Source organism: Capricornis sumatraensis, chromosome 2 (genome assembly GCF_032405125.1).
Source record: "Capricornis sumatraensis isolate serow.1 chromosome 2, serow.2, whole genome shotgun sequence".
Classification (NCBI taxonomy): domain Eukaryota; kingdom Metazoa; phylum Chordata; class Mammalia; order Artiodactyla; family Bovidae; genus Capricornis; species Capricornis sumatraensis.
Genome location: NC_091070.1, coordinates 187,912,255 through 187,931,124, shown reverse-complemented (window position 1 = coordinate 187,931,124; position 18,870 = coordinate 187,912,255).

The following is an 18,870-nucleotide window of genomic DNA, read 5'->3' as shown; positions in this document are numbered from 1 at the left end:
CTCCAAGCCAGACAAACCTGCACTCATTCAACACATATTTATCAGCTATAAACTGTGTGCCAGACATGATGCTAAGGAGTCAGAAATACAATGATGAGCCCAGGCAGTGTGCTTGTTATGCAGCTTACAGCTGGCTGGAAAGACAAGAGATGGTGTCAGATGATCTCACAGATACACGTGAAATTGTAATTGATGAGTGTAGAGAAGGGAAGAATGCCTTTGTTGCTAAGGAACTTATCATAAAGGGAGCTGATCAAGAGGGGAGCCAGGGAAGGTCTTGCTGACATTTGAACTTTGACATGCTTTAAGTGTGAACAGGAGTTCATAGGGATGAGGGGGAAGGACCAGTGCTCTAGGTAGCCGCGATAGCCTGCACCTGAGCTACTTTCCAGAGGTGCTGGAGAGAGATCTGAAAGGAAAGTGAAGCAAACTGAAGCTAGATCCATAGGGAGGTGAGTAATCATCCTGAAGTCCTAGCCATAGAATTCAGTCTTTCTCCTAAAAGTCGGGAGAAGCCACTGAAAACTTCAAACAGGAAAGGAAACGGTCAAGTCTATACTTTAAAAAGATCCTCCAGTTTGCAAGCCCTGTTAGACTAGTTGAGTTTATACACGTTCTGGCTGTGACAATGAGAATAAAGGCAGTACTTTATAGATAAGGGAGAGGCCTGTTAGAACTTAGTGTTGCAGTTCAGAAGAAAGGTTGTGTTTTTTCGACTAAGGTGGTGCTGATGATGGATAGATTAGCTGGAGTTAAATCAATAATACGGTGGATAGAACATGGGAAGTGAATTTGAGCACCCAGGATATGTCTGAGGTTCCTGCCTGCCAAGCATAATTGGATGGATAGAATATTTTTCACCGAAGTGAATCAACAGTTGGCCTTGTCTCAGGGCTGCCACAGACAGTTGTGTGAGTTGTATGCTGCACAAGGCATCTGGCTGAGTAGGAAAGGCAGGCAATGGAAGTCAGTCTGTACTCTGAACATTAAGCTGCACATCCCAAATCAGGGCTATGTCGACTCAGTTTGGAGAAGGATTTTCTTAAAATTTCCAAAAAGGAGCCATTCATTTGGCAACACTAAGAATAACTAGACCTTTAAACTCACTGTTGCAGGCATTCAGGCAAACCTGGCTGGGGTGCCATAAGTTGGGGGTGTGTGCGTGGCGAGTTAGAGGTGGTAAAGCCAGGAGTAGAGTACCTGGATGGTGGAAGAAGGGACTGGGGAAGTTGATGAGAAAATGAGAGGCTGCAAGGAACACCAGGGTCCATTTGTTTATTCTGCAGGGCCTGTCTCTGGCCTTTCCTGGACTCCTGACCCACAGGGAGGGATCCTGCCTGTGGCTCACCCTTCCTGTTATTTTGACTCTTTTGTTGGATGCCTTTGATGAAAGTAGATATGAAAACCCAGACTCCCAGAGAGCAGAAGCAGTTTAAGAACCATCTAGCTCTACTGTCTCAGTCTAGAGCGGAGAATGCTAAAGTCCAGGAGGATGGCATGCTTTGTCCCATGGGACCATGCTGGGACTAGATCCTCACTTTCCTTACTCACCACATCTTGCTGATCGTCCCTCTAACAAAAAGAATACATTTGAATCAGTTCTAATGAGGTGAATGAAACTGGAGCCTATTATACAGAGTGAAGTAAGCCAGAAAGAAAAACACCAATACAGTATACTAACGCATATATATGGAATTTAGAAAGATGGTAATGATAACCTGGTATTCGAGACAGCAAAAGAGACACAGATGTATAGAACAGTCTTTTGGACTCTGTGGGAGAGGGAGAGGGTGGGATGATTTGGGAGAATGGCATTGAAACATGTATAATATCATATAAGAAACAAATCGCCAGTCCAGGTTCGATGCAGGATACAGGATGCTTTGGGCTGGTGCACTGGGATGACCCAAAGGGACGGTACGGGGAGGGAGGTGGGAGGGGGGTTCAGGATGGGGAACATGTGTACACCCGTGGTGGATTCATGTTGATGTACGGCAACACCAATACAACACTGTAAAGTAATTAGCCTCCAATTAAAATAAATAAATTTATATATAAAAATAAGAAATAAACTGAGCTCTTGCAGGCAGCAAGGCACAGCTACGAGCACAGGTACTAGGCAGTGTCAACCTAGATTTGGGGCCCCACTTGCCATTTCTCTGCTGTGTGATCTTGGGCAAGTTACCTAATCTCTCTGAGCTTTACTTTCTCTACCCGTAAGATGGAGATAAAACATTCACTTTGAAGAGGGTTTGTGAGAATTAACATAAAGCCTCTGGGACAGTATCTATGCACAAGCTGTGGTCCAGACACCATTCTCCACTTCTGGTATCTTCTCTAGCCCTTGTCTCCTCACCTACCCCTTCTCTGTTCCTGAGAGCTTGACAGGGATTTGCAGAAAATGTATTTCTTTGTACGGTCTTTGTACAGCAGTACATAAATTCAGCATATCAGATAAACACAGTATTGAGAAATGACTCTACATTTCCACCTAACCTTGATTTGCGGATTCATATCCCTAAAATGCAAAGGGCAATTAAACTCTGGCTTCCTAAACCAGCCTTCTCCTTCCCCTCCCCCCCCTCCCCGCCCCCATGATAAGTCTGCATGGATTTCAGGAAGCTTCATGTGAAAAGAACACCTTGAAACCTGAAACAAAAGGAACTGGAAGGCTTCTGCAGGAAGTATACTATAAAAGCTAGCTTTGCAGAAGATAAAGGGTGGGAGTTCAAAAAGAATAAGCAATCACCAGGAGGGTTTTGTTTTTTCTTTCGAAATGATTCTTGATGGCACATAGTACTTTCATTGGTTCCCTGACTTTGAGAGGCTGACAAATAGCAGTCATATTTTGAAAATCTATTGTTATTCTAGAGGTTTTGTGCAGAGTGGGAAGGATTGTTTTGAACAATTTCTCATGGACAAGTGGAAGCTGTACTCTTGCTACAAATGATTTATCCGGGAGAAATGATATATAAACAAGACTGCCTGCTTGGAAAGCAGACGGGAGGGCGCAGTATTTTAGAAGGATTTTTCACTTTCATGCCAGCTAACGATCAAAGCTAGCTCTTAAAATAGCAGGGGTGCTGTGGAATGGAGACTTCAGAAAGTTTTTGTTTTTTTTTTAATCTTACATCTCATAGTTAATATCAAAGAAAGTAGTTCTTAAATCTCTGACTAAGACCTCTATTCTCACATGGTGATCATGTATCAATAGGTTGATTCAGTCCTTTTTTAAAAAAACTCTTTCTTTTGTACTGGAATATATAGCTGATTGGGGCTTCCTAGGTGGCGTTAGTGGTAAAGATCTCACCAGCCAGTGCAAGAGACTGAAGAGATGCAGATTCGATCCCTGGGTCAGGAAGATCCCCTGGAGGAGGGCAGGATAACCCACTCCAGTATTCTTGCCTGGAGAATCCCATGGACAGATAAGTCTTGGGAGTGGGGGTACAGTCCATAGGGTCGCAAAGAGTCAGAATTAGCATATACGCATTGCAAATAGCTAACATTTACTGGACACATGCATTTAATGGCCAGGTCACGGGCAAAGCTCTTTTGTAAAGTGCTCACTATTATCCCCGGAGAAGGCAATGGCAACCCACTCCAGTACTCTTGCCTGGAAAATCCCGTGGGCGGAGGAGCCTGGTAGGCTGCAGTCCATGGGGTCGCTAAGAGTCGGACATGACTGACTTCACTTTCACTTTTCCTTTCACGCATTGGAGAAGGAAATGGCAACCCACTCCAGTGTTCTTGCCTGGAGAATCCCAGGGACGGAGGAGCCTGGTGGGCTGCTGTCTATGGGGTTGCACAGAGTCGGACACGACTGAAGCGACTTAGCAGCAGCAGCAGCACTATTATCCCATGTGTTGAGTATTATTATTTTGGCATAGACTGATAGGTGCCTACCCAGTGCACATTCATCCATTCACAAACGTTAAAGGCTGTATTTCCCAGACTTCCTTGCAATTAGAAGCGGACAATGAAATACACATGGAAATTGCTAGGTGAGCTTCTAAGAAAGCTCTTTAAATCTGGTAGGGTGCCTTTTATTGCCCTGATAGTTTCCTCTGTCTTGGTAGGAATGGGGACTTGATAGCTGGAGGGCACCTTATCGCCATGAAGTGACTTCAAGATGGAAGCCATGTGCAAACAGGAGGGGAGCACAGAGGAAGCCATGCTTCTGAAGACTGAGAGCTGCCGCCCCATCTCTCTTCTCTTTTTGTGCAATAGAGGAAATAGATGTCTAGCATTTTTAAAGTCACTGTTATTTGGCTGTTCTGTTTTACTCAATAGGACCTAATCCTGGTTGATTTAATTATCTTAACAATTATCTCATGAGGCAGACACAGATGGTACTCTCCAAGTATCTCTATGTTCCTCTACCTTTTTGTTTGCCTGGCAGTTGGGTTGGATGTGTCTAATTTTGGCCAGTGGGCTCTGAGCAGAAGTGACATGTGTCACTTAAGAGCCAGTGTGCCCTCTCCAGCTCTCTCTTCCCTATCACAGCGTCACTGAAAGCCACACAATGAATTGGGGTGGTAGTGTCACAAAAAAGGAAAAAAAATGGGATCCTTGAGTCACTAGAAGTAGAAGAGTTTCCATTAACCTGCCTTTTGTGAGACTTTGGGTGAATGAGAGATTTACTTTTGTTTTGCGAAGTCAGTGAGACTTCAGAGTTTGTTGATACACTGTAGGCTAACCTATTCTGACTAATGTACTCTATTTCATAAATGAAAAAACGGAATCTTTCAGCATTTAAGTAACTTATCCTCATCAAAGGGGCTACTTAGTGACCAAGTCTATCCAACTCACAGTAGCCAAATTCTGCGGTCCCAAATCTGGTGCTGGCCACCGTGGTATTTCTCATCCTGTTGGCTTCCTGTCATTTCCAGGTTGTTCCTCCCATCTCTCTGCATCTCTCTTTGGCCTAGACAAACTACAATCTGCATGTCCAAGTCTTAAGCTATGACATTAAATCATAGAATTACGCCTCATATTGTAATTCTGTCTTGGAATTTGAGTCTTGGCTGGTTGAGTTGGCCAATACTGAAAATGGCCGCTTAGCATCTAGCTTCTATTTGGTCTTTGGCTAAAACAAACAAACAAACAAAAACCCTCAAAATTAATTTTCATCACTGAGTTTGTAGTATTTTCTGTTTTCTTCCCTGAGCACAATAAAGAGAAAAAAGTGAGATGTGGCTATATCAGTGTAACTGAATCACTCAACTTGGTGGGTTGGAACAACTTGCTCATAAGAAAAACTCGTGTATTCAACAGATGTTATGTTGCAGAGGCCCTGATGGGTTCTGGGAATTCAAGGTGAATGTTTTACAACAACCCTTGCTTTAAAGCAGTACACAATCTAATGACCTGTATAAATAAATGAGGCAAAAATAGTCTGATAAGCCCACAGGGAATCAGGGTGTATCAACACCGTGATGACACAAATGAAAAAGTTGTTTTGTCCACCTAGAATGGTCTGGATTCCCACATGAATGGGTTAGTGCCACGGCCGGAAGAATTTTTCAGAGATTGCTGAATAGTGAATGTTGTGTTAAGTGGTTTCCATAAATCAACTCTCCACACCCCCTTCCCCAACCACACTTTACAACTATTACATCTATTCCAAGGATGAGTAAACTGTTGTTCACTAAAGGAAAAAACCTTGCCTAAGGTCACACAAGTAGGATTTTTAACTCATTTTTGTCCAACTCCAGAACTTTTTCCCCCAGTATACCAATCTGATCTCTCTAATAAGACAGATGGGTTTATTTCTACAACCTCTGCTGTCTAATCCAATGAATTCCCTGAGCCAAGCCCTTCGCAGCTCCATCGCAGCTTGGGCTTCTTAGAAATTCGGTTGTTATCCTCAAGGGCTCGCTACCTGCTGAGCCTTCTTATTGATTTTGAAATAAGAGCTGCCCTGTAAACAATATCTGCTGCTTATTTCCTGGACTCCGGCTGGTCGGGGAAGAACATTTTCAGTGCACATGCTTCCCCATTCTGTAAAACTGTGTTTATGCTTGGTCCCTCTGAAGGCAAACGATGCCTGTACTTTTGTCTCGGCCAAATTTGTTGCCTGGGCTTTTTCTAATCCTTTACACCCTGAGGAGAGCACTGCGCGTGCCCTTTGGCGCCATCTACTGGCGTTGTTGGGAGTTGTGATATATTCAGTAACTAATTCAATGAATCTTGCTACTGCATTCAGTTCAGTTCAGTTCAGTTCAGTCGCTCAGTCGTATCCGACTCTTTGCGACCCCATGAATCGCAGCACGCCAAGCCTCCCTGTCCATCACCAACTCCCGGAGTTCCCTCAAACTCATGTCCATCGAGTCAGTGATGCCATCCAGCCATCTCATCCTCTGTCGTCCCCTTCTCCTCCTGCCCCCAATCCCTCCCAGCATCAGAGTCTTTTCCAATGAGTCAGCTCTTCGCATGAGGTGGCCAAAGTATTGGAGTTTCAGCTTTAGCATCATTCCTTCCAAAGAAATCCCAGGACTGATCTCCTTCAGAATGGACTGGTTGGATCTTCTTGCAGTCCAAGGGACTCTCAAGAGTCTTCTCCAACACCACAGTTCAAAAGCATCAATTCTTTGGTGCTCCGCTTTCTTCACAGTCCAACTCTCACATCCATACGTGACCACTGGAAAAACCATAGCCTTGACTAGATAGACCTTTGTTGGCAAAGTAATGTCTCTGCTTTTTAATATTAGCGGATTCTTTTTTCCTACATGGACTAGACGGTGACCAATTAGTAAAGAGAGCAGATATCAAATACATTGTTGTTATTCACTTGCTGAGTCATGTCCGACTCTTTGCAACTCCATGGAGGCAGCACACCAGGCTTCCCTGTCCTTCATTGTCTCCCAGAGTTTGCTCAAACTCACGTCTGTTGAGTTGGTGATGCCATCCAACCATCTCATCCTCTGTCACCCCCTTCTCCTCCTGCCCTCAATCTTTCCAAGCATTGGAGTCTTTTCTAATAAGCTAACTCTTCACATTGGGTGGCCAAAGTATTGGAGTTTCAGCTTCAGTATCAGTCCCGTCAATGAATATTCAGGGTTGATTTCCTTTAGGATTGACTGATTTGATCTCCTTGCAGTCCAAGGAACTCTGGAGCATCTTCTGCAGCACCACAGTTTGAAAGTATTCTTCAGTGCTCAGCCTTCTTTAGGGTCCAACTGTCACATCCATGACCTAGTACTGGACTTAGTAGTCTAGTCAAACCATAGCTTTGGCTAGATGAACCTTTGTTGCAAAGTGATATCTCTGCTTTTTAATATGCTGCCTAGCTTCATCATAGCTTTTCTTCCAAGGAGAAACCATCTTTTAATTTCATGGCTGCAGTCACTGTCTGTAGTGATGCCAAATACATTATCTTACTTTAAAGAGACTAGAGTCTCCTTTCTCTCTCTTCCCATCCCACCAGTTGTGACATTCTTTCATCTTCAATTCTCTCTCCCTTTAAAAATATTTATTTTCTTACTATATAGAGATCAGGGCATGGGGCACACAGCCACACACCTGAGCAAACAGAGGGGCTAACTGATTTGCTGGTGTAATGGAAAACATTGTTTTTCAGCTCATTACTGTGATTCCACCATGGGCACCAAGTCCCATTTAAGATCCACCCGGGAAGTCTTCAAAGGGACACTGTTCCAGGTCTGTACCTGGCAAACACGCCGACTCTCAGAGTCTTTGCAAAGGAATAACCCATGTTTGGAGACCCAGGCCTGTCAGATCAAAACCAGACCTGGCCTCCAGACCTTCAGACAAGTCACAACAGTGAACTCAACTCATCCATTTTCAAAATGCGGCCTGTTCTCTTTACAGAATGGAGCAGAGCCTCTCAGATCGGCGCTGGCTGCTATATTTGATATATTAGGGAGAATCCTGACTCCTTCCAGATTTCTGCCGGTCTGTTTTAAATCCAAATAGCTTGGCTGAGTGTGGTTTTTAGTTATTTTTTCATTTGAAATGGAATTCAAAACAGCAGGGGCATAAAGCCCAGATACGAATGGGAAAGAAAATAAAAGGGTCCCTGGAGTTTCCCCTTCACCTTCCACATTAAGGAAAAGGAATATCACTGTAAACCAACTTTCTGTCAAAGTACCATGCAGGGAGAGTGATATTGCTGAGCTGTTGGAATTTTACAATATTTCTAATGCTTTTGGTTTTCTTTAGAGGTGGTTTGATGGAGGGATCAGGGGCTCAGCTTTGGAGCCAAATCCTGCTCCTGCCTCTAACAGTCCCAGGGCTTTGGCCATTTTCTGTAGCCACTCAGTCTCATTTCCTCACCTGGAAACACGCTTGCCATAGGTACCTGAGAGGGCTGTTGTGAGGTTGAAATGAGGTAATACAGAAGGCATTTACCATGGGCCTGGGCACATCACAAGAGCTTCATAAACAGCTAATGTTATGGTCAGTCTCTCATAGCCAGAAATCGGAGCTTCTGCCCTGCGAATGAAGAGTGTGACTTTCAGACAAAGACTGGGCAGAGGTTTGTTCTAAATTTTAAATAGTTACATCACTTGCTTTCTAAGGATAAAACAAAGACAGTTCACTAAACTCCTGACACATCTTTATAATATCAACAGAGAGAAGTCATGAATATTAGTTGACTTGATTGAAATAAAGACATAGTCATCAACACCCAAGAAAAAGTATAAGAAACCCTTCCTGGAAAAATCATATAATTAACTTATGTCCATGTTTACTAAATGATTAGCCTCTGTTTTGTAAACCACAGAAATCACAATTCTCAAATCATTACATCAGAGGAATGACAATCTTTCTGTATGCTTGTAATCTGTATTTTGATCAAGGATCGCAGAATGGATTGTAAAAGGCTTTATTTAGACTATATGAAATTAGTATATGTTAATTAATAAAATTGAATGGTAAAAAAAAACAAACCCTGGGTCCTCTTTTCTCCCTGTCATCTAGCCTTTCAGATTGAGACTTGGAGTTTGGGCGCCATATTTGGACATGCCACGCTCACTTCAACCCTTCTGGATCAACCTGCCCCATGACCACCTCCTCCACTCATCCCCTCCCCCTCAGGGAACGGTATACTCTAAACAAATTGGTCTTCTAGTTACTTCTTTTTTAAAATTAAAAATAAATAAATTTATTTATTTTTGGCTATGGGAATCTCTGTTGCTGCCCGGGTTTTGCTCTGGTTGCAGTGCGCAGGCTTCTTCTTGTGGTGGCTTCCCTGTTGCTGAGCATGGGCTCTAGGGCACGTGGGCTTCAGTACTTGCGGTTCCCAGGCTCCAGAGCACAGGATCAATAGTTGTGGCTCACAGGCTTAGTGGCTCCAAGGCATGTGGAATCTTCCCAGATCAGGGATCAAACCTGTCTCCTGTATTGGCAGGTGGATTCTTTACCACTGAGCCTCCAGGGGAGCCCCTTCCTGTTACTTCTAACATATGCTCTAGCCTAAGACAGCAGTGCTCTCCCCACTTACCCCATATGCCTGACTAATTCCTTCAGGTCTCAGTTTAAATAAAAGTCACTTCCTCCAGGAGGCCTCCCTGATTTCCTGGACTGAGGCCAGGCCCTCCTCATCCCTCAGTGAAAGCTAGGGTTGTGGCTTCCCAGTATCTGCAGACACTGCTGCTGCTGCTGCTGCTAAGTCGCTTCAGTCGTGTCCGACCCCATAGATGGCAGCCCACCAGGCTCCCTGTCCCTGGGATTCTCCAGGCAAGAACACTGGAGTGGGTTGCCATTTCCTTCTCCAATGCATGAAAGTGAAAAGTCAAAGTGAGGCTGCTCAGTCGTGTCCGACTCTTAGTGACCCCACGGACTGCAGACACTGCTGTACATATTTTCTGCAGCACTCTGTAAAGATCTGGGCTGGATAAAGTAATGATGATAATATCTTTGATAATTTGTTTGGTGTCTCTCTCTCTCTTTTTTTTTTTACCTAATAATATGTGGGTAGGAACTCTCTCCATTTTGTCTGTGAATAGTTGATACTTACCTTAGTCCTCAATGTCCCATCTCCCTGGAGTACTATCTCCCCATTTTCCTGTCAAACGCCTACTCATCTCTTTTAAGATACAGTTCTAAACCAGCTCCTCAGTGAAGCCATTGCTGAATTCCCTTAGGTTGGGTTCTTATTCCCGAAGTACCCTATATTTACCTCTGTCATGACAATTATGTGTTGAAGCCACCTGACTTTGATAGCAGGATCCAGGTTTTACATAAATTCTCACCTGCAGTGCTTAGCAGGTGCCTGGACAGAGGAGATGAATGAATTCAATAAATACGAGGTGAACGAATAGAGCATGTGACCTGAGAGCGTGACAATCATTAAGTCTCATAATGCTATCCTCAGGCAGAAAGATTTTAAGACTATTTATGTCAAGAACTGGTTACTATATTACCTCCCACCAACATTTTAAGCCACACAGTAGATACTCATCAACCTCTCGGCATTTCCTACTTGCAACACTGGATTTATCATTCACTTATGTTTATAGTCAATTCTAAGGATTTTCAAAGATCCTTCTCACATTCTGGTTCTTGGGAGTAAAGATCTTTGATTTGTTGTAGGGAGGAGAAAGTATACTTCATTTTCTATTAGATTCTCCTTTTTCAGGGTTCGGTCATGGTGATAATTGATCTCAGACTTTTTTCTACTTCTGCTACCTTAACAATTGAATTGTGCAAATCCTGGTGTAGAAACTGATACTGATACAGTTCAATGGGCAGGGTAGGTAGAGAAAAACAGACCAGAAGTAGACATACTTGGAGGGCTTTTTGATGTTTCAAAATCTTGCTTGGAGGATATTCAATTCTCTCTTTTAATTGGCCTATGTCAAGTTTTTACAATGAATATCATAACCACAACTAAGATTAATAATTTTTTCACAGGATCTTTTTATGTGTTTATATTGAATACATCCCTCCTGAGCATTTTCCATCCAAGGAAGCACGCTCTTGATTTATATCTGGACTCACCAATTCATTAAAAGAGGTAAAACTGTGGATCATGAGTGCCAACCTGATTTTGGAAGTGAAGTAGATGCCCCTTCATCCTGGTATGGGTTTGATAATAATAACAATAATCATCTGTTTGACCTCCAGCACCTACTCCTTTGTAGGTTCTGATTGTCCTTTGAAGATCTTCTCCCTTATTCTCTTCTCTGGCCACGTGGTTTAATGGAACTCCCATCAATACTTTGGTTTTAGAGGTGGGCAATTGACCTACACATCTCAGCCAACCTGGTATTATTGACAGTATGTCCTGTATCTGATTGGTCCAGGGATGGATATAAGGCCCAGTCAGATCAATGAAACACCATTGTGGGAGGACATGAGGAACTGCTACCTCCATCTCACTTATTCCTATGGGCAGAGAGTGGGAGCAGCTGGGCACTATCACGTGGAGACCGAGGATGAAGCTAACTCTTCTCCCAGCAAGCTGAGAGAGGAGATGGCTGAGATGACCCCACACAGCCCTTCTGGCTGCTTTGCTGTGAGGTCATGGCCCTTCCCTGCATGCCACCAATCGCTTCTTCCTTTTCTGGTCCAGAGCCATCCTCAGAGGCTCATTTGACAGCTCTCAGGGCAACCCAGGCTGAGAGGCACCCTGCTTGGATAAGGCATTTCACCGCTCGGGCATTCATGTGCAGCTGGCTGTTTGAAATCCTGCCTCTTCTGACTTCACTTCCTGAATGTGCTGACAGGCCTCTGAGCCAAGCCAAACAGGTTCCCAACGCCGTGCCTGCAGAGTATTCCCCTGTGAGTGCAGCTGGGGAAACAAAACTTTTCTCCAGCCTGCAGAGAGGACCTGCCAGCCCTTATATGACCAAGAAGCAGGTCCTGGGAGACCTCGTTGAATCTTAATGGAAAATGTTTTCATTTCAGTCATGGTGGTGTGAGGGGGTGTGTGTGTGTATGAATCTGCACTGGCTTGGGCAGGGAGGTGGGATTCCTGATCATTTCTTCTTAACAAATCTACAGTGGAAAAAATGATGAATTATTGCTTGCCTGTACTATATGGGGCATCTGAACCTTCCAGGATATATCTGAACCTTTCGGCAACCTTCTGAGGTAGCCATGGCTGGCCTCATTTTCACAAAAGAAGGACTTAGCAACATTAAAGAAATAGATCTGCACCTCCCCGCTTTGAGCTTCCAGGCTGAACCCCTGGGTACCTGACTCCAAAATCCCTGTGTCACCACCAAGTCCTAAAACTCCACTTCTCTCTTCCAGCCTGTAACATCTCGACTCTTCATGTGGTCAGAAGGGTAGCGAGGAACTATGGAAAGGGCAGAGTCTCTGGTGTGTTCCCAGTTCTGTAGTCTTGCAAGTTAGTTTTCTTCTCTGAATCTCAGTTTCCTCATTCGCAGTATGCAGTGATAGCAATGCCTATGGCAGGGAGGCTGTGAGGTTCCACGGAGATATAAATTCATGTGGCAGTACTACTCAAGGGCAAGGTCATAGGTGAGCAAAGCAAGCTCTCTGGAATTAAGAACCTGGATTCACTTCGCGCTTCCCCAAGTTACTCATTTTTTGAAGCTGAATAAGATAGAAACCTCCATTTTCTCATGTATTACAATAAAACTCTATAACATTTACCTTGTAAGTCCTAGTACAGTGTCTGCTACATAGTAGAAATTTAGTAACTGGTATGTATATTGAATATTTTACAGGTTTTTAAAATTTAACTATACGTGTGGCAGAACTGTTGTTTCCTACTGGAGCGGTTAGGAAAGTCTAGGTAATGCTACAATAACAAGATGTCCTCAAATCTCTGTGTCTTAATACAACAAAAGTTTAATCCTTGCGCCTGTTAAATGTCTACTGTAGATGCTGGGCATGGGGAGGGACTCTAATCTGCATCAGCATCATTTAAGGACCAGGTTAATAGATGTTCCATCTCTGTGCTTCCACAGTTGCCAAGGTTGGGAAAAGGAAATGCGGCAAATCTCACACTTCCTCTTAAAGAAGTCAGGATGTCACCACTGCTGGTATTTCATTGGCTGACAAAGTCACAAGGCCTCTTACTCAACATCCAAAAGGTAGAAGATAGGGAAGTACTACCCTACCTTGTACCCAAGAGGAAAACCAGAAATATCTGGTGGAGAGGACTAATGACTATCTACCAGTCCAAAAGCCATCCTCTAACTCAGTAATTTCTTACTATCAGAGCCTTGATTTTTACTTATTTGTTAAAAAATTATTATTTATCTGGCTGCATCAGGTCTTAGCTTCAGCATGCGGGATCTTTCCTTGTGGAATGCAGGCTTAGTAGTTGCAGTACATGGAGCTTGTCCCAGGGCATGTGGGATCTTAGTTCCCGACCAGGGATCAAGCCCCTATCCCTTGCACTAGAAGGCAGATTCTTAATCACTGGACTACTGGGGAAGTCCCTGTTGATGCCGTCTTGAGTCCACACAAGGAGCATCTTTCACACCCTGAGGATGGTGAAAGGAAAAGATGAAAGCCCATGATGATGTTGCTGAGCTGCTATATTCGCCTGGGACCTTGTTTAAATTCTGCCTTCTGTTACTGGCCTGTGTAATCATCCTAACTGGTAGCATGATTGATTATATAATGGTCCAGGTACCTGCTTATCTTTTTTCAAGATTTGCCATAAGGTCAGGATGTTCCTCTCTACAAGCATGAATACAGGATGAATCAAATACACCCTGGAAGAGATCTGCTATCAGCAGAAGCTAATGGACAGAAAGTCCAAGAAGGCCTGGGAAACACCCAGGTTCTGTCCAAGTAGCTAGTGAATATTTATAGCCCAAGAAGGCAGTAACTCAATGATCTGGTAACCCAGGTTTTTGAAGGAATGATGAAGCAACCATCAGGCAATGCCTTTTAGTGGATGTACATGAAGGAAGTTTGTATAGCAAGAAACTGTCAGGGCTTCTCAGCACTAGTATCCTGGTCCCTCCAGAGTGAAGGGGTTTGCATCAGGGCAAGGAGAGTTCATTAGACATTACTAGCATGGATGAAATATCCCAGGAGACTATCTGATTACCTTTGCTCAGATGCTGTGCACATCTAAGAACCTTCTGATGACTAATTCAGTTCCTCAGGGTCCTTACTGTAGAATCAAGGTGTCCCAGGATCACCAGGGCATCTGGTTTGTGGAACAATAGAGGAGAACGATATGGTTCTTGATGGCTGGGGACCTAATCATGGTCCCATCAGTCACTGGATGAGGAGTCTCAACAGAAACTCTTAAAACTCACTGGGAGCCTCAGCTTCTGTTCCTGTGAAACACAGTTACTAACAATGATGCATGCAGGGTAGTGGTGAAAATAAAGTGAAACTGAAGGGGTGAAAGTGCATTGGAGAGGACAAAGTATAAACTGGTCAGCACCAATCTCAGTGCTCACTCCCCTCCTCTGCTCACCTGAATCCAAGAAGATAGGCCTTCCCGTCACACTTAGGGCACCCTAGAGTTTTCCCCAGGCTTCCCCTCATGCTGATCCTTCCTCTGGAATTCCTTACTCTCTCTTTTCTATTCTTGACATGTTGAACTCTTAAATCATCTCAGTTCAGTTCAGTTGCTCAGTTGTGTCTGACTTTTTGCGACCTCATGGACTATAGCACGCCAGGCCTCCCTGTTCATCACCAACTCCCAGAGCTTACTCAAACTCATGTCCATTGATTCGGTGATGCCATCCAACCATCTCATCCTCTGTCATCCCCTTCTCCTCCTGCCTTCAATCTTTCCCAGCATCAGGGTCTTTTCAGATGAGACCGCTCTTTACATCAGGTTGCCAAAGAATTGGAGTTTCAGCTTCAACATCAGTCCTTCCAATGAATATTCAGGACCAATTTCCTTTAGGATGGACTGGTTGGATCTCTTTGCAGTCCAACGACTCTCAAGAATCTACTCTAACCCCAAAGTTCAAAAGTATAAATTCTTTGGTGCTCAGCTTTCTTTCAGTTCAGTTCAGTTCAGTTGCTCAGTCGTTTCCGACTCTTTGCGACCCCATGAATCGCAGCACGCCAGGCCTCCCTGTCCATCACCAACTCCCAGAGTTCACTCAGACTCACATCCATCGAGTCAGTGATGCCATCCAGCCATCTCATCCTCTGTCATCTCAATTCGAGTATTTCTCCATAAAGACTAGGATAACAACCAAACTCTTGGCGTGGAACAGATAGTACTTCACAAATGAAACCTTAAACTTTTCTGCTTCTTCTCCTTCATTTTTCTTCTCACATCTTTATTTCCAGCCTCTCCAAGCAGCTTACAAGTCCCCCATCACATGTTTTCTGATGCCTTGTGCCTTTGCATACAGGTTCCTCGTCCACCCTTTCTGCCTGCTGAGTTCCACCAAGATGTCACTTCACCTGTGAAGTCTTTCCTGATAAAGACGCCTCCTCCTGTGTCTGGCACCTCTTTCCGCTTCATCTCTGTACTCCTCCCCACCAGACTGGGAGTTCCTAGAGAACAGGGTTTGTCTTGTAGGCCCAGGGCAATGCCCTTTTTGCGATGTCAAAAGTCCAAAACCAAATAACTAGAGCTAAATTCCAGAGTCAGGAAGGGATTGTTTCACCTTCTGTGGCTATCCCAGCTTCTAGCCCTCTTCTCTTCTTCTATAACATTCTACTTGATACATACAGAAGTAGGTGGTGGGAGCAAGGGGTGAGCAAGACTGAAAGACATTTTTTTCCTTGGATCAATTGATGTGCATTTTCTCTAATAATAAAATTACATGGGGATTAGATATATTAGCATGTCTCCATCAAGTAAACCTTGAGTACTAACTTCTGGACCCCTGAAATACATTAACTTTGCAAACAGAAATTTCTTTCAGTCATTACCAGTGAAATAGTTGGTTTTAGTAAAGCTACATCTAGAACTATTTTTTGTGCCTGCCTAATGATCACATTTTATCCTCCCCCATCTCCACCTCCAAGCCTAATGCTTCAAACAGGTCCATTTGATATAAGAAAATGCCCACTTGCATTAGCAGAGGATGGAAGGGACACTCTCTGTGGCTGAGGAAGAATGAATGTTGTTTAGTTGCTTAGTTGTGTCTAACTCTTTGCGATCCCATGGACTGTAGCCTGCCAGGCTTCTCTGTCCAAATTTCCCAGGCAAGATTACTGGAGTGGGTTGCCATTTGCTTTTCCAGAGGATCTTTCCAACCCAGGGAACAAACTTGCATCTCCTGCACTGGCAGGTAGATTCTTTACCGCTGAGCTACCAGGGAAGCCAGGAAGAATGAAGGTGCTAACAGTTTAATTCTCTTAAGAGCACTCATTGAGAACTGGGCTTTAGTACCTGGTGATTGTCCAGACTTGATTTTTCTGAGGGTCTTCAATCCATTTGGAATTGTACACTTGGAAATGGATGAAGTATATTGCACTAGAAGAAATTAACCTAGAATTATTTTGGAGCATTTAAGTTCAATTGTCTATCCTGTTAACACATATTTATTTTATGAACATCTATGCAACCAGAAACTGTACTAGGAGTCTGGGGTCCGCAGATGAATAGGGTAGGTTCTGACCATGACACAGAAAGGTTCACAATGATAATCCTTTGATAAGTGCTATCAGAAGTTTTGATAAAATGTTAGGGATGCTCAATGGAGAATATTCATTCCACCTGAAGAGGGAGTTAGCACGAAAGGCATCACAGAGAAGGTGCCACTTTTGCAAAGCCTTAACAAATGGGTAGGATTCAGCAGTTGAGCCAGAAAGAAAAGTATTCCAGGCAGAGAAATGTGTACAAGAAGCATGAAGAGGTGAAAATGCATGAAATTCAAATTCACACACAGATATGTTTTTCACAGTGAATGTATAAACATTCAGCTTAGAAATTAACCTTTTTTGAGTCATGGAACTTCTTGAGAACTAAACAGAGCTAATGATCTCTCTCCCTAGGGGAGTATGTGTGTGTGTGTGTGTGCACACGTACACACCCATATGCAAACAGAGTTTTGTAGGCATTTCACCGAGTTATGAGCCCTCTGCCCCAGTGGACACAAAGAGTTAAGGATTTCTGAAATATACATATGTAAAACAAAGTAAAAGAGGATTCATGGTTTCATGTACCACTGGTTTCATCTTCTCCAACTGTTACCCAAACAATAACTCATTGAGTGTCAAAATAACTGACTTTTTTTAACAGTGACTTTTGAGTGTCTGCAAGTATCTGATTTTCTGTCTCCAAAGTTTATAGATCATTGGTGAATTTCCTCTACCACAATTATTTTCTGTCTCTTTTGTTAAGAGTTTCAGGGATATACATTCAAAGCCATAATTGAAACAAACAAGGGTAGCGACAGCTATGAGTTTCAGGCTTTTTTTCTTTTAAACGTCAGAGTCTAAAGCAAACTGGGGAGTGGTGTGGCTTTTCTGTGCTGTTCTGTTGTCTGGGCTTAGTCTACCTTTGCAGGTAATTAATTCCCCAGCCTGCTTATTTTTTCTAGTTGGCTCTTGTTTAGCTTCCACAGGGCCCCACCCCAGAGTGCTTTATTGTCCCTCTGCTCACTATTCCTACATATGGTCAAAATAAACTCACCTTCCGGGTTGCTGACATCAGCAAATTCACTGTTTGGCAAACCCGTCTCTGCTCCCAGTAATCCTTTGCTAAAGTATTATTACAATGGAGTATCTGATAGGTAACAACTCAGTCCAATCCCTTCCACTCCTAGATATCCTCCCAAGGAAAAACTCTTTGTGTCTTTGGATTTACAGCCACAGGCAGGGTATTAGCACTCTCAGACCTGTTGGGTACTAGAGCACTGCTAATGAGCAAACCGCCCGCCTCAATTAGTGGTTTGTGAAATATTCCTGGATATCAAATTGCTTTTGCTGCTTGATAATCACACTGGCTCTTGGGATTAAAAGCAACCAAGCAAAAATTGTTCCCTTGTTGAGTTCTGCCTTATTGATCTCCTAAGTTTTATCTGCAGACAGAATTTAAGTTCGCCATTTCCCCAGAGTTAAGGTTTGATTTATTAATACATAAGCAATCACTGCATTTATGTTCATGTTTCTTCTCTTGTGGATCTTTTTATAGTATCTAAATTACCATCTTTTGAGAGTCTATAATAATTTAAGCAAGCTTATTTTAGTGATGAATGAAGAAACTATAGAATTTGAAACAGTAAACTGCTATACTGGTAATTTGTCTAGGCACAGGTGTTTATTTCAGGGAGCAGTGAGTGGGAAGAGAAGTAGGGAGGGAGAGAGAGAAACAGAATGAATGAAGCAGGGAGTACATTTCATCCAGACTGCAACTTCTGTGTTGACTTTTCCTAAATTCTTTGCTTCTTAATTACCAAATAACTTCATAATGTTAACCCCAGCAACTGAAAAGAAAAGCTTCAGAATAGAGCTTGGGAGGAAAAAAGGACAAAAGGGAAAGGAAATCAAGATCTGTTATTGTATTTGAATACGTTTATTGTGACAAGAATGCTGTTATAAATATTCATAAGCAAAGACCATCTCTTTTATCTAGGAATCGTTAAAGATTCCAAATTGGAAGGATACAGCTTTTGTAAAAAATCTGCCACCGTTCCTGCTTTGAGAATAAGTATCTATTGTTTAAATTTCTACTAACATTATAAATGGTCACAGCACATGCCACTTGATATAATCCAAACTAAAATGTTAGATTTCCCAGTGGGCTGTCCCTCTCCACCACAACCTCCCTTCTCTCATCTTCCTGAAATGGCACACTATCCTTTGTAAGCAACTCTATGTAGATTGCTGGGGAGGGAAAAGTATTAACTTGATGACAGCATCAGCTGCAGTTCTTTCTCAAGTCAAGCAGACAACAGTTTTCAGGGCCTGCTAGTAAGAAGCACCCACAGTGATTTTAATTGACACTCAACTCTTTCAACTCCACCTAGACAAGTAATCTATAGATAATGC